This window comes from Mus pahari, chromosome 22, assembly GCF_900095145.1.
Source record: "Mus pahari chromosome 22, PAHARI_EIJ_v1.1, whole genome shotgun sequence".
NCBI classification, from domain to species: Eukaryota; Metazoa; Chordata; class Mammalia; order Rodentia; family Muridae; genus Mus; species Mus pahari.
In genome coordinates this window covers 21,933,514-21,946,576 of record NC_034611.1, presented here as the reverse complement: position 1 = coordinate 21,946,576, position 13,063 = coordinate 21,933,514, and the positions used below count along the sequence as shown (strand labels likewise).

Sequence of the window (13,063 nt, the reverse complement as noted above, 5' to 3'; positions counted from 1 at the left end):
GCTATGGGATGGAACACAGGGCCCCCAATGGAGGAGCTAGAGAAAGTACCCAAGGAACTGTATGGGGATGCAACCCTGTAGGTGGAACAACAATATGAACTAACCAGTACCCCCTGAGCTTGTGTCTCTAGCTGCATATGTAACTAATCGGCCATCATTGCAAAGAGAGGCCCCTTGGTCTTGTAAACTTTATATGACCCAGCACAGGGGAAGGCCAGGGCCAAGTAGTGGGAGTGGGTGGGTAGGGGAGCAGTGGCGGGGAGGGGTATAGGGAACTTTCTGGATAGCATTTGAAATGCAATAAAGAAAATAATAATAATAATAATAATAATAATAATAATAATAAAGAAACTAGACTGCATTTATTCTTATAATGTGCTCATTCTGATTTTATTTCAAAAGTGTTTTAGCCCCAAGTCATAAGTTTGGAAATGCTGTTGCTGTCTGTGTGTTTCAAAACCACTTATTTCATATTTAATAGGTTTTTCTAACGATTATCTTCACTTGAGTGCATAGTAGACCATACCTATAAAATTAGTTAGTCTTGCCTATTTTATTTTCTATGTATATGTATACAATGGTATAAAGGCTTAGGACTAGGCTTGGGTTCTGTCCCTAGAATTCCAAAAACAAAGATAAACAAACAGAACTGTACAAAATATGGTTAGTAAAGTTGACATAAACTTTACAATGAATGGAATACTTGTTGAATTAAAAGCTTGGTATGGTCAGGGTTATCTTAGAGACTCTCAAAACAATGTGAACAACTGCTATTTTCCTTGATTAACCCCCAGATTTAGAGTAAGCCCTTAGTGCTAAAGATTCCACACTTTAGAGACAGAACTTGGAAGAATCTTGCTGGCACTTAACCTGGAAGGCTAAATCCTGGGAACTATGTCTAACAATACCCAGAGATGTTATGCAAGATACCAAGGGCAGAAAATATTCAATAGACAGAACTAGCTATAAAGTCTATAGACCACAGCAATGACCAGCCCAGCAAGGCTCTCCTATTTGTATAATAGTCCCTTGTTTATTTGGAGGGTTCATGCCTGGTACTGTAGATTCAGCCAACTATGCATGGCTGGAGAGGTCCTGGTATAGAGGAATTGTAATTCAACACCATGGCTGTTCTGGCAAGAAATCATATCCAAAGATCTGCTAGGTCTATAAAATCTAAGCAGAATGCAGACACACCCTGGATTATAGAATATTCTAGCTGGATATACCTTTAATCCCTAGCACTGAAGGTAAAGTTAGAATATAGAAGGAAGCAGCTGTGCCTGAAAGTGATTAGTTGGGGGGCAGACAAAGTAATGAACACAAGGAAGATTTGACAGAATGAGTTAGAGAATAGATATGCTCAACTCACAGGAGAACAGCACACACAAAAATAGGCTATTTAAGAGAAGCTAGAGCAGAAAAGGTGTGTGGTATACATATAGCAATTATTGGGACAGTTTAACAGAGACAGGTTTTAGAGAGAATAACCTTGACACAGGTGAAAACAGAATGAGCCAGAAGATGAGAAGCTAGAAGACTATACTGCCAAAGTTAGTATGGATCCAACAGAGCAATTCAGTCAGAAGCTGAGAAAAGCCAGATTGAATCAGTCATTCTGGAATATTAGATTGTATGGAAGCTAGAAGCTTCCAGGCCTAGGCTCTTACTAGTTAGATGGGAAAATAAAATGTTCTGGGTTCAGGGCAAGCCATGTACTGGAACAGTTTAGGTATGGCTCTCATATCACCCCTTTATCTGAAGAAATAAAAGCCACATTTACAATTACATCCTGGATTCTAGAGGTAAAAATACTACTGCTACTTTCCAAATCCAGCATGATTTCTGACTGCATTCTAAATGTGTATCCTTACATCCACATACAGGTAGAGCTTTCACGCCTCATCAAAAAATATTTTGTTTGTTTGCTTGGTTGGTTTGGTCTTATTGTTGTTGTTTGTTTTAGACAGCAAATAGAGACTACTAAAGAAATCTACAACTGGTCAAAAATGCAGAGAACACTGATAATAAGCTGCCCAACTCCACCTGATACATCTGCAATCCAGCCCCTACCTCTAAAGCTCACAAAATATCATCTAACATCAAAATATCGGAAAGATTGTAAAAGTGAGATGCAAGACTGCATCATTTAGATATGACAAGAAAGCTACACCCTTGAAATCTCAACCAAAGGTTGCTTAATCAAGACTAGCGCAATGACTCCAGTTGACATGCCAATTCGGATGGAAAGAAGTCCCACTCATCGGTGAATAGCTAGATGTATGCACTGAATGACCACTGGGAGAATCCAGGGGTGAGTCCCCTGATAGATTATGCAATAGCAAATGGTTAACCCTAAACACGTACACATATGGACAACACTAAATAGACTCAATGGATGCCATATTAAATATCTATATGTGTGCATATATGCCACATATCATATAATAGGCTTTGTATATATACAGTATAAATATATTTGTTATATATTATAAATAGATTGTGATATATAACATAATAATTAAGTCATGGATTTGAATGAGACTTGGGGTACCAGAGAGACACCGAGGGGAGGGGGAAAGGAATGGAAGTAATGTTCACGTAGAAAATTTTTTAAAATTAAAATTCTCTTCTTAAAAACTCACTGCTATGTGTTGTCTACATTATGTGTAGTTTACTTGCCTCCTCATCCTCACTTTGTACATTTGTAAATCCCGTAGCTATGAGGAGATTCTGTGGCTATGCTATGTGTAAATAGCACAAGGCATATCAAGCGCCAATGAAGTTCCCACATGAGATGATGTTAAAAGACGGATATTATCCTTGTGGGATTGATCCAGTCCCATCAACATATTAAATCTTGGTCAAAGAGTCAGTTATAGAAATTTAAAAGTCCAAGTAAATATGAGAAAGTCTCCATCGCTAGCCAGGTCAGTGATGATCCAATCTACCAAAAAGGCAAATGTCTGACATCTGCGCTGGGCTGTGTGGGATATTTGCAAAAGAGATTATCAGTAGTTTGCTATTTGCCTCAGTAAACTAACAGAATAACAATAGCTAATGTTCAAAAATGAGAAGCTGCAAGCACAGGAATTCAAAATGTTTTCTGAATAAAAAAGGAAAAGTAATTTACACATTTAAAAACAAAAGTGATGCTTATAAAATAATTTTAATACTAAAGCCAAATTATATCATAATATTAGTCATCATGAAATACAATCTGGGTCTCATGGAATAAAGGCTCCATCCCATGAAACCAATTCTATTAATATAGTTCATAAGTATATTTAATTTCAATCTTTTATATGCTGTTACTTCTATAGTGATAAGACATAGTATCTGTCCAGCCTTGGCATTTAATAAAAGAATGTGCTTTACAAAATGCAGTATCACTCAGCTGTTTAAAAAGGACATCCTGAAATCTTCAGGCAAATGAGTAGAACTGAAAAATTCATCCTGAGTGGGCTACCCAGAAAGACAAATACGGTATATATTCCTTATAGTGAACATTAGTCATTAAGTAAGTGATAACCAAGCTATAGTCCATAGACCCAGAGAAGTTAGGTAAAGAGGAGTGTACAGGGGAGATCATGGATCTCCCTTATAAGGGGAAATTGAGTAGATTTTACAGGTAGACTGGGGTGGGTGGGGACTGGAAGAGGTGGGGAGGTCAGGCTGTGAGGTAGGAAGTGGAGAAAGATGGCTGGAATTGGAGGATGTTTTGGTGATGATGTGGAAAACTTAAAATAGTGGAAACTTCCTAGAATATATGACGGCAATTCTAATAAAGATTCCTAGTAATTGAGGATATGGAGTTTCAATGGCTTTTTCTTGTGATCTGGTGAGGATTCCAGGGGTGGGACTGGGTTTCATTCAATTGAACTGTTGACCAAGAAGTTCCCATTTAAATCCCCAAACAACCCAGGATTTTGCTAAGATAAATGGTTTCCTTTCAAAAACTAATAATAGTGGCCCCATTCCCAAGGATAACACCCACATATCTCACTGAACATGAAAAAGTTGAGCCCTTACCCCTACATTCTACTATATTTGTTATGGGAAGGTACACTGTAGGATACCAAAAAAGAAACCTGGAAAACAAGCCAGCCACATAACCTTTGACCTAAAACCCGTCCTGCTTCCAAAATATATATAAAGGCAATGGTATTATCTGGCTTTGCAATTTTGAAAATTTCATTTAAAATTTTCTAATCTCACGAAATAAATACTTATACAGGTGAAGAATACTATCTGTTCAATACGGAATCACAGGAAAGGAAGAGCAGAGCACAGCAGACAAACAATTCACTCACGCGGACTTGGATTCTTCTCTTTCTGCTTGAAACCATGAACCTTTTATAGAAGAACGAGAGCATCATCTAAGATATAGAACTGCCTGAACTGACCAACCAAGCTACTCAAGGTCTGACTACAGAGATAAGGAGTGACCCTTCCCTTCCTGAGCTGAGGACTGATGTTGGCAGGGTTTATCCATCACAATGAAATGTCTCAGGAGACAATGAAACTATGCCTTCTAGATATTATTGGTTTTGCAGATTTAAGTAATATCCTGACTTGCAGGATTTCCAAATGAGTAGTGAAACTGACTGGTGCCAGAGAAGGGACAGAAAATTTTAAGTAAAATCTCAAGTTTGAAAATTAAAAAGGCAAAATGAATTTTAGTCATTCTCACAACTTGTATAATCATTCATACTCTGAAAAGTAATCCCTACATAAGTAGTGGAATATACTTTCATTTGAGAAGCACATAGCTATATGCATCAATAATCCACATATGTTTTCACATCATATTAGTTACAAAGCCATTCTTCATGTAATAGTATATATGTATTGGTATATATACATTTCTATGCTCATAGATAATATGCATATGTAGGCATGGAAATTCAGTCTTTAATGACATGTGCCCATTGAAACAGCCCTGTGTATTGTTAGGGTATAAAATACAGTTAATTCTCAACCAAATTATAAACAATGGTATCTAGGGTTTGTCCAAAGATAAAACAGTATCATTTATAATTAAAAAATAAGAACAAACAGCAAAGATAAAGAGAAATATACTTATTTTAAGAAACTCTAAAGAGAAACAAAGTTAATTTCCCAGTGGAAAAGATGGTTTGTTAATGATATAATCTAACTCTGAAAAAGTCCACACCATTTCCTAGAATGCTTTGATGATATATGTAGAAAATGATGAGGAAATTATTTCTCAAGTGTGATGTATCGAGGAAATAGACCAGAGAAACAAAAAGAGTAATATCACAGCACACAAACAGAGAATTCACATTTAGACAGAAATCTCACAGTTTACATCGCATTCATGTTTAAAATTAAACAGCACTTTTTCACATTTTGAAAATTTACCCCTTAAATGCGGAAAGAACAGCAAGCCAGGACTTTAATATAATATTTTTCCAACCTGGAACAGCTGCAAAAAAAAAAAAATCTTGCTGTAGATAAGTTTGGTTATAAATATCAACATTCTCTTTAAATAAGGGAGTCCAGTTTTCATACCATCTGCCTCTTTCTAAAGATGGAAAACCATAAAAATCATAAACCAGGACATTCCTTTCAAATAAAGCATATAAAAATGAATGTAGTAAAAAGTCTGTGGATTATCCCCAACCATAGTCTTTATACTTCCTTTCACAGCTCAGATCACAAAAACAAACAAAATAGATTTCATGAAAATAAATAATTCTTATTCCATGAAAAAAATTACATAAATCAGCCAAGGGAAAAGCTACCTTCCAAGTTCTCCCTGTGCTGGTCACTACTACCACCTCTGGTTAGACCATTTACCTTTACTATAGCAGATTAATTTTTCATTTTGCTTCACTTTTCTTACTGCTACCTTTTCCAAAGTTACCAGAGTTCATTTCAAAAACTTGCATGTTATCTAACATAGCACAAAAATAAAGTCCCCAACAGGGACTTTCTAGTAACACAGACTCTGTCCCAGGCAGGAAACCTTCCTTTACTTCTCGTAGCACAGTACTTTTTTCTTTTTTTTCTTTTTTTTTTTAACTTAAAGATAGACTTTTACACATCATATATCTTGATTATTGTTTACTCTCCCTCTACATTTCCTTCCCATGCCCCATCCCATCTGGACCTACCCTCTTTCTGTCTCTCATTAGAGAAGAAACAGGCTTCTAAGGGAGAATAATAAAATATAATAAGAGAAAGCAAAACCAAACACATCAAAGTAGGATAGAGAAACAAACAGAAGGAAATGAACCCAAGGAAAGGCACAAGAAACATAGAAGCAGAAACCCATTTGCCTCAAGAATAGCATAGAAACACAAAACCAGAAGCCATACTATATACACAGGGGACCTGGAGGGTGAAAGAGAGAGAGAGAGAAAGTAAACTTACAAACAAACAAACAATTATGAAATTTAAAAGAAAAAGCCCTTATATGGCATTATAAGACAAGGATCCTCCAAAGAGGCTGTTGCGTTCATTTTCTGTGGTCCATCTTGTGCTGGGCACGTGGCCTATCCTTAAGAACAGAACTAGATAAAACAGGAACCTGGCATAAAAGCAAAGACTACTGTTCTACTAAAGTAACACGGCAAGAGATGACTGCTAATGACATTCTGCTATTTCCATAGATCAGTGTCTTGTTTAGCCATCCTCAGAGACGCTTCCTCCTACAGCAGATGGGAACAAATACAGAGACCCATAGTCAGACAACATGCAGAGAGTGAGAGACCATGGGAGACTCAGCCCTGAAGGGGACGTCTCCATCAAAGCCCTCTGCTCAAGGCTCAGGAAGCCATACACAAGAGGGTCATGGAGGCCATCCACAGGGACTTTTAAACACAGCTGGGTAGATGATGCACACAGTACTCAGAGAAACTGAGCTAACATGTGCAGGACATGCACAGGTCTGGACCCATATGGGGACCTTGAGCTCAAAGGAGAAACAGGGAACCCTTCTTTAACCCAGAAGTTATGTCCAAGTGATAGCCACTTGCAAATGAAAATTTTGCAAGGGAGACTCACCTAGGAAAGCCCAGCACTTCTTAAGGGCTTCTTTTCTCTTTTGCCCTTAAATTTTTTCATTTTTGTCAATGTCACTGGGATTTAACATTTCAATTTTTCATTATATAATAACACTACTATTTCAATAATTAAGTCCATAAACTGCAGTTATTAATAATTCACCAAGGTACTAAAAAGATTAATATATAATAGTCAAACAAACACAAGGTTCAGTATGCTAGACCAGCTCAATAGACAGGAATATTACTATAGTAATACTGAAACTGCTTGGAGGAAAGCAGCAGAATCGTGAGACGGAAAACCAGCACGCTCCATCTTAAAGCACATATGTGAATGCTTGTGAGTTTCAGTTCAGGGAGATTGATTAGGTTTCAGAGTAAATACAAAAGAAAGGTGGCCAGTCTCCTGGGGTGCGTTGCAAAGGGTCTATTTTGAAATAAGCCAGAGCACCTATTCCTCACAAGTTCTGCTAACACAAGATACTAGTTAACCAGCTCCTACCTCATAATAGAGAAGAGTCAACAGCCAACTCCATGGCACACTTAAGATAAGAAGAGGGAGATAACTAACTTCAGGTCACCACCGAGTTGAGATTAATACAGACAACTCCAAGTAGAAACAATGCAGAGATCTACAGATCATGGGGGAAACCCACCCCAATGGATAGATCTATATTACAACTCTTGCATCTATGACTCAGGGAACTTTGCAGAAGGGGTAGCTTAAAGAGTATAAGAGCCAGAACACCAGGAAGTCTTCTGTTAAAGTCTCTCATAGCAACGACTATGCAAACAAGATCTGAACAACGGTAATATCCCATTCCTGGACAAGGAACCCTAGGCGACTGATGACTGATGACTTCTGAGAGGGAGAACAGCTTCTCCCACAGAGGAGCCACATTCCTGGTAATTTAACAGGAACCTCCATTGGTGTTATGAGGGCAGAACTGAGTCACTCTGGAAGACTGTTGGGTATTTTCTTACAAAATTAATCATGTGCTTACCATGGAACCAGCAGTGTGGTATTTGCCAAAAGGAGTTGAAGATCTTCATTCAAACAAAACCCTGCACATAGTTGCTAACACTTAGAAGGAACCGATATATCCATTAATATGTGAGTTTTAAAACTATAAAACTTCCACACAATGGTGTATAATATGACAAAAGAAGTACACGAGCAAAGCCAAAACAACTGAACCAAAACTTCAACTACTTGGTGAATGAAATTAGTGAAAAAGCTACTATTCTTTTTATTATTTTTAATTAGCACACCAAGTAAATAGGTTTCGACACAGCCGTCTGATGCACACTTTGTTCCTATTGCCCTTCCTCTACCATCCCCCTCCCCTTCCTCTGACCTCCCACATATGAGAGAAAACATCTATATTGGTTCTATTAGCTAATATGAAAACCTGGGAAGTAAGTGCAGATGTACAAGGGTCTCTAGGGTAGGACTTCATCCTTTGAGTATGTTCACAGGAGGGGTACTACGGGGTAAGATGATATATCTACTTTTAGCATTTTGAGAAAGCTCCATATTGACTGGCATAGTTTCTACACCAATTCCAAGTACACCAACAGTATATAAGGGCTCCTCTGACACCCCATTCGCACTAGCAGGTGGTGGTGTTTGCTGATGGTTACATTGCAAAAGGAGTTAAATGGATTCTCAAGGCGATTTTACTTTTCATTTTCCTAATTGTTAAGCTTTTCATTCTTGTCAACTTGTCTCATATGTACACCCACTCCAGTCTCTCAAAATCTCCATCTACCTTCATTCTAGTCTGAACATATGGCTTTGTTTCCCAGGTCAAATACACACACACACACACACACACACACACACACACACACACACACTATGCTCTATTTTGAGTTGTACATATTCCTGAATTTATCAAATCACAGAATAGTTTACTGATTGTGTTCATGTTCTCTCTCTCTCTTGGAATAAGATTTTAGAGACTGAATCAAATGTTCTTCCTTTAAAGCAAGAGAAAGGGGTAAGTTGAGATGGCTTAGTGGAAACAGGCAGGGCCGTCATGCCTTATGACCTGGCTCCACCCCCAGGACATGCATAGTAAAAGACAACTAACTTTGGTGGTTTGTTCTCTGAGTTCTCTGTATATCCTGGCACATGTGCACCCCCTCCTACACACACACATACACACACATACACACACACACACACACACAATACAACACATACATACAACACACACACAACACAACACATTCATACACCACACAGACATACACACACAGACCCATACATACACCACACACACACAGACACACACACACAGACACATACATATACCACACAGATACACACAGACACATACAAACATACATACACCACACACATACAACATAACACATACATACACCACAAACACACACACAACAAATATATACACCACACAGACAGACACACACATATATACACCACACACACACACAACACATACATACACCACACACACGCAACACATATATACACCACACACACACACACAAAACACATATATACACCACACACACACACACAAAACACATATATACACCACACACACACACACACACACACAAAACACATATATACACCACACACACACACACACACACACACACACTGGCAGACAGACAGCTTTGGCAGCTATGAACATGACTCAACTCTTCTCCATCCTTTGTCCTGGTGGGGGAAATGTTGTAATCATCACTCCTGCATTTGAAAGTAAGTGATGTGCTTTATCTAATGAAACTCTAAACACGAAGCCAAAAAGCTGCTCTTCTCTCTCACTGTTAAAGTGATGGTGGAAGTGGCTTCAGGTGAAGCCTTTGGTGTTGGGGGTCTTAAGCTTTCCTATGAATAAATTTTGGGTACGGTGCCTATATAAGAAATAAACCTTTGTGGTTTTAAGACATTGAGATATGAACTTTCTAGCTCGTGGAGACTGAGCCATCATATGCTTCATAAACTCTTCTTGCAGTGACCAAATGTCTGCAAAAGAAACAATGTAAAGTAGAAGCAGTTTATCTTGGCTCACTATTAAAGATCCAGCCCACTGTAGCCCTGAGGTATGGGAGATGCCTGTCACAGGCTGACAGCAGGAGCATGAGGCTGCTTGCTTACACCTCCATGGATCAGGAACAAAAGACAGGTCAGGAAGCAGAGCTGACCTACATATCCTACAGCCCGCTGAGCCACTTCTTCCAATAAACCTCAATGACCAGAGGTTCTCCAGCCTCCCTGCAAAGCACCAAGTGTTCAAATAAACGAGCCTGCGTGGTACATTTCAGAATAAAACCACTATTGCATATTGTAACCTTGCTAGTGATGACTAAAATAAGCAAAATAAGTATAAAATATACGACTTATTAAATACGGAGGAATACTACAGTAGAGAGAGCAATACTTTGTGTTCATGGCAAATGAACTAACTGAAAAGTGACCTTATGGTGACATTTTAATACAGTGCAAAAGGAATAAAACAAAACAGAACAGCAAGCACAAACTTGCTGATATGGGGGAAGCCTGGAATGATCAAAGAAGTGCGTTCTAAGCCTGGAACAAACAAATGGGTACAAGAGCAGAGATAAACTAAAAAACAAAACAAGGGGCCAGGCTTTGTTTTCAGCACCTCGGCTTTCAGCAGAAGTGACTAGAGAGCCTTTGGGGGATTGTGAATTGGGACTAAGAAAGGAAAGATGTCGTCAGCCAAGTAAGGGACTTTATGCTTTATTTCCTTCCTAGTACTCTTTTGAAGCCATGTGCCAATAAATTAAAAAAAAAAACAGTAAATGTAACACTGAATAGCTATGTTTATGTTCACTAATTAACATATTGCAACATGGACTATAATCAATAAGTAATTACTAAATATTATAATGTACTAAGCCATAATAATGTACTAAGTATCAAGAGATTATATGTTAAATGTGGTAACAAGTCAGAACACAATAGTACAGTGTTATTTAACAAATAAGTCAGCTAAAATCCACAGCTTATGAATTTTGCTTGATTTACTTTGATATGTGTAAATTACACAGAATAAAAACATGTAAAACATTTTCTTATTATAATAGTGCCCTCTGTAACAAAAAGCCAAGTTCAGAGCCCAAGTTCATTGCCAGAAGCAAACAATTCAAACCAAGAAAAACAAAGTACAAGGAAACAAACCACAAATCAAAACACCTTTTTCCAAGCATTCAATCAGGAAAACACACCTTACGCTGTGTCCTCGAGGCTGCCAAGTTGAAACTCTGGAGAGCGGCCAAAACGAGAGATGTTTCCCGAAGCAAAGTCTCAGAAGCTCTGCAGCATTCCTGGCAAATTCAACTCGTTGCCAAAAATTACACTCTTGGTTGATTTTTCTTACTGTAATTTAAAATGAGAATATATGGACAAATTAAAATGGAAGATTTTCAGTCACCCAACTGACTAAATACAAGACACATTGAAGGGGCTAGAAACAGATCAGTTGGTAAAGAGGTTGTTGGGCAAATGTAAGGTCCAGAGTTCAGGCTTCCAGATTGCATGAAAAGGCAGGCAAGAAGCAAGAGACCACCAAAAATTTCAGTGCTTGGGAAGCTGAGATGGGATACGTTTGAAGCAAGCTGGCTAGCTCAACTAGCGAAAGGTGTAATTTTAGGCTCTAGTACCTGACCCTATCTAAATATATAATGTGAATATAACTGAGGAAGACTCCTGATGTCAGCCCTGGGCCTCCTGATATACCCACCTTACATTACATACAACCACAAATATGAACACACACACACACATAGAGGAGCAAAAAATAATTTAAAAATGAAAATGAAACAATCGAAAAAACAAGAGCATTTTAAACTTTATAGAGTTTCTTTTGTTTCATTCTCTGATTCCAGGTTTTCTAACTATTGATCAATTAGCATGTTGCAATGCTGACTAAAACCAATAAGTAATTACCAAATATAATGTACTAAACTATAGTAATGTACTAAGTATCAATAGACAACATGATAAATGTGGGAACAAGTCAGTGCACAGTAGTACAATATTATTTAACAAATAATTTAATATTTGTTTGTTTACTTACTTATTCAACAAAAAATATTTTCAACCCAAACCAGATTTAACTGCCAAAGTATATTTAGAAGTTAATGCATCTTTATAAGGCACAAAACCATAATAACGGCTGGGAGAAGGTCCCTTAGAGGAAAGCATTACAAAAATTTGCTTGACTTAATATATGTGCAAAGGTCATCTGAAAAGTAGTGGGACATGTGCTAGTTTATTCTAGAGCAATGGTTCTCAACCTTCTTAAAATAACCCTTTAATACAGCCCCTGATGTCGCCGTGACTCCCCCACCATTAAATATTCTGCTGCTACTTCATAACTGTGATTTTGCTAATTCTATGAATTGCAGAATAACTATCTGATCTGCAGAATATCTGATACACAAGTATCAAGAGGGGTCATGACCCACAGGTTAAGAGCCACTGTGGTAGAGTCATGCATGAGTATAAGCGACAAATTTCAAATTACTTTTAGCTATTTCAATTTGTATCTCACTAACTTACAAAGCAATAATAGTACCTAATGATAAACTTTAAAGTGCATATTATTTCCTAAACAGTTTATTAACAGTAATAATGGAAAATAACTGTATATATGTAATTTATACACATTTTCACTGAATATAAGAGTAAGACATATTACATATTATACACCAAATTCTGTACTTTTTTCTAGTTTACACTGAAATTACTCTTGTATAGAGGAGAATCAAATTTATATGACTCCAAACTGCTTTCTAATAATACTGACAATTAAAATCCATATATTTGAGGATATTTTTAATTCTAATATGATAAATACAAATATCTTAAAATTTTAGGAAACACTTTTTAAAAATGGTATGTGTATGCGCTAACATGGGGGTGGGGAAGGCATAGGGGAGGGCATACACACACTTACATACTCATGCACACATATGTGAGTGCGGTTGTCTGTGGAAGCCGGAAGGGGGCTGCAGATCCCCTAGAA

At 37.6% G+C, this 13,063-nt stretch overlaps 1 protein-coding gene across 3 annotated transcripts in view; it reads right to left on the bottom strand.

Annotated features, from left to right (window-relative positions):
- Nucleotides 1-13,063, bottom strand: part of Triqk (triple QxxK/R motif containing) — a 57,759-nt gene that overhangs the window by 33,690 nt on the left and 11,006 nt on the right. For all 3 annotated transcript variants that reach the window (XM_021222369.2, XM_021222370.2, XM_029533383.1), the window contains exon 2: nucleotides 11,262-11,412. The gene's annotated coding sequence lies outside the window, so the exon portion shown is untranslated. The remainder of the gene's footprint in view (nucleotides 1-11,261; nucleotides 11,413-13,063) is intronic.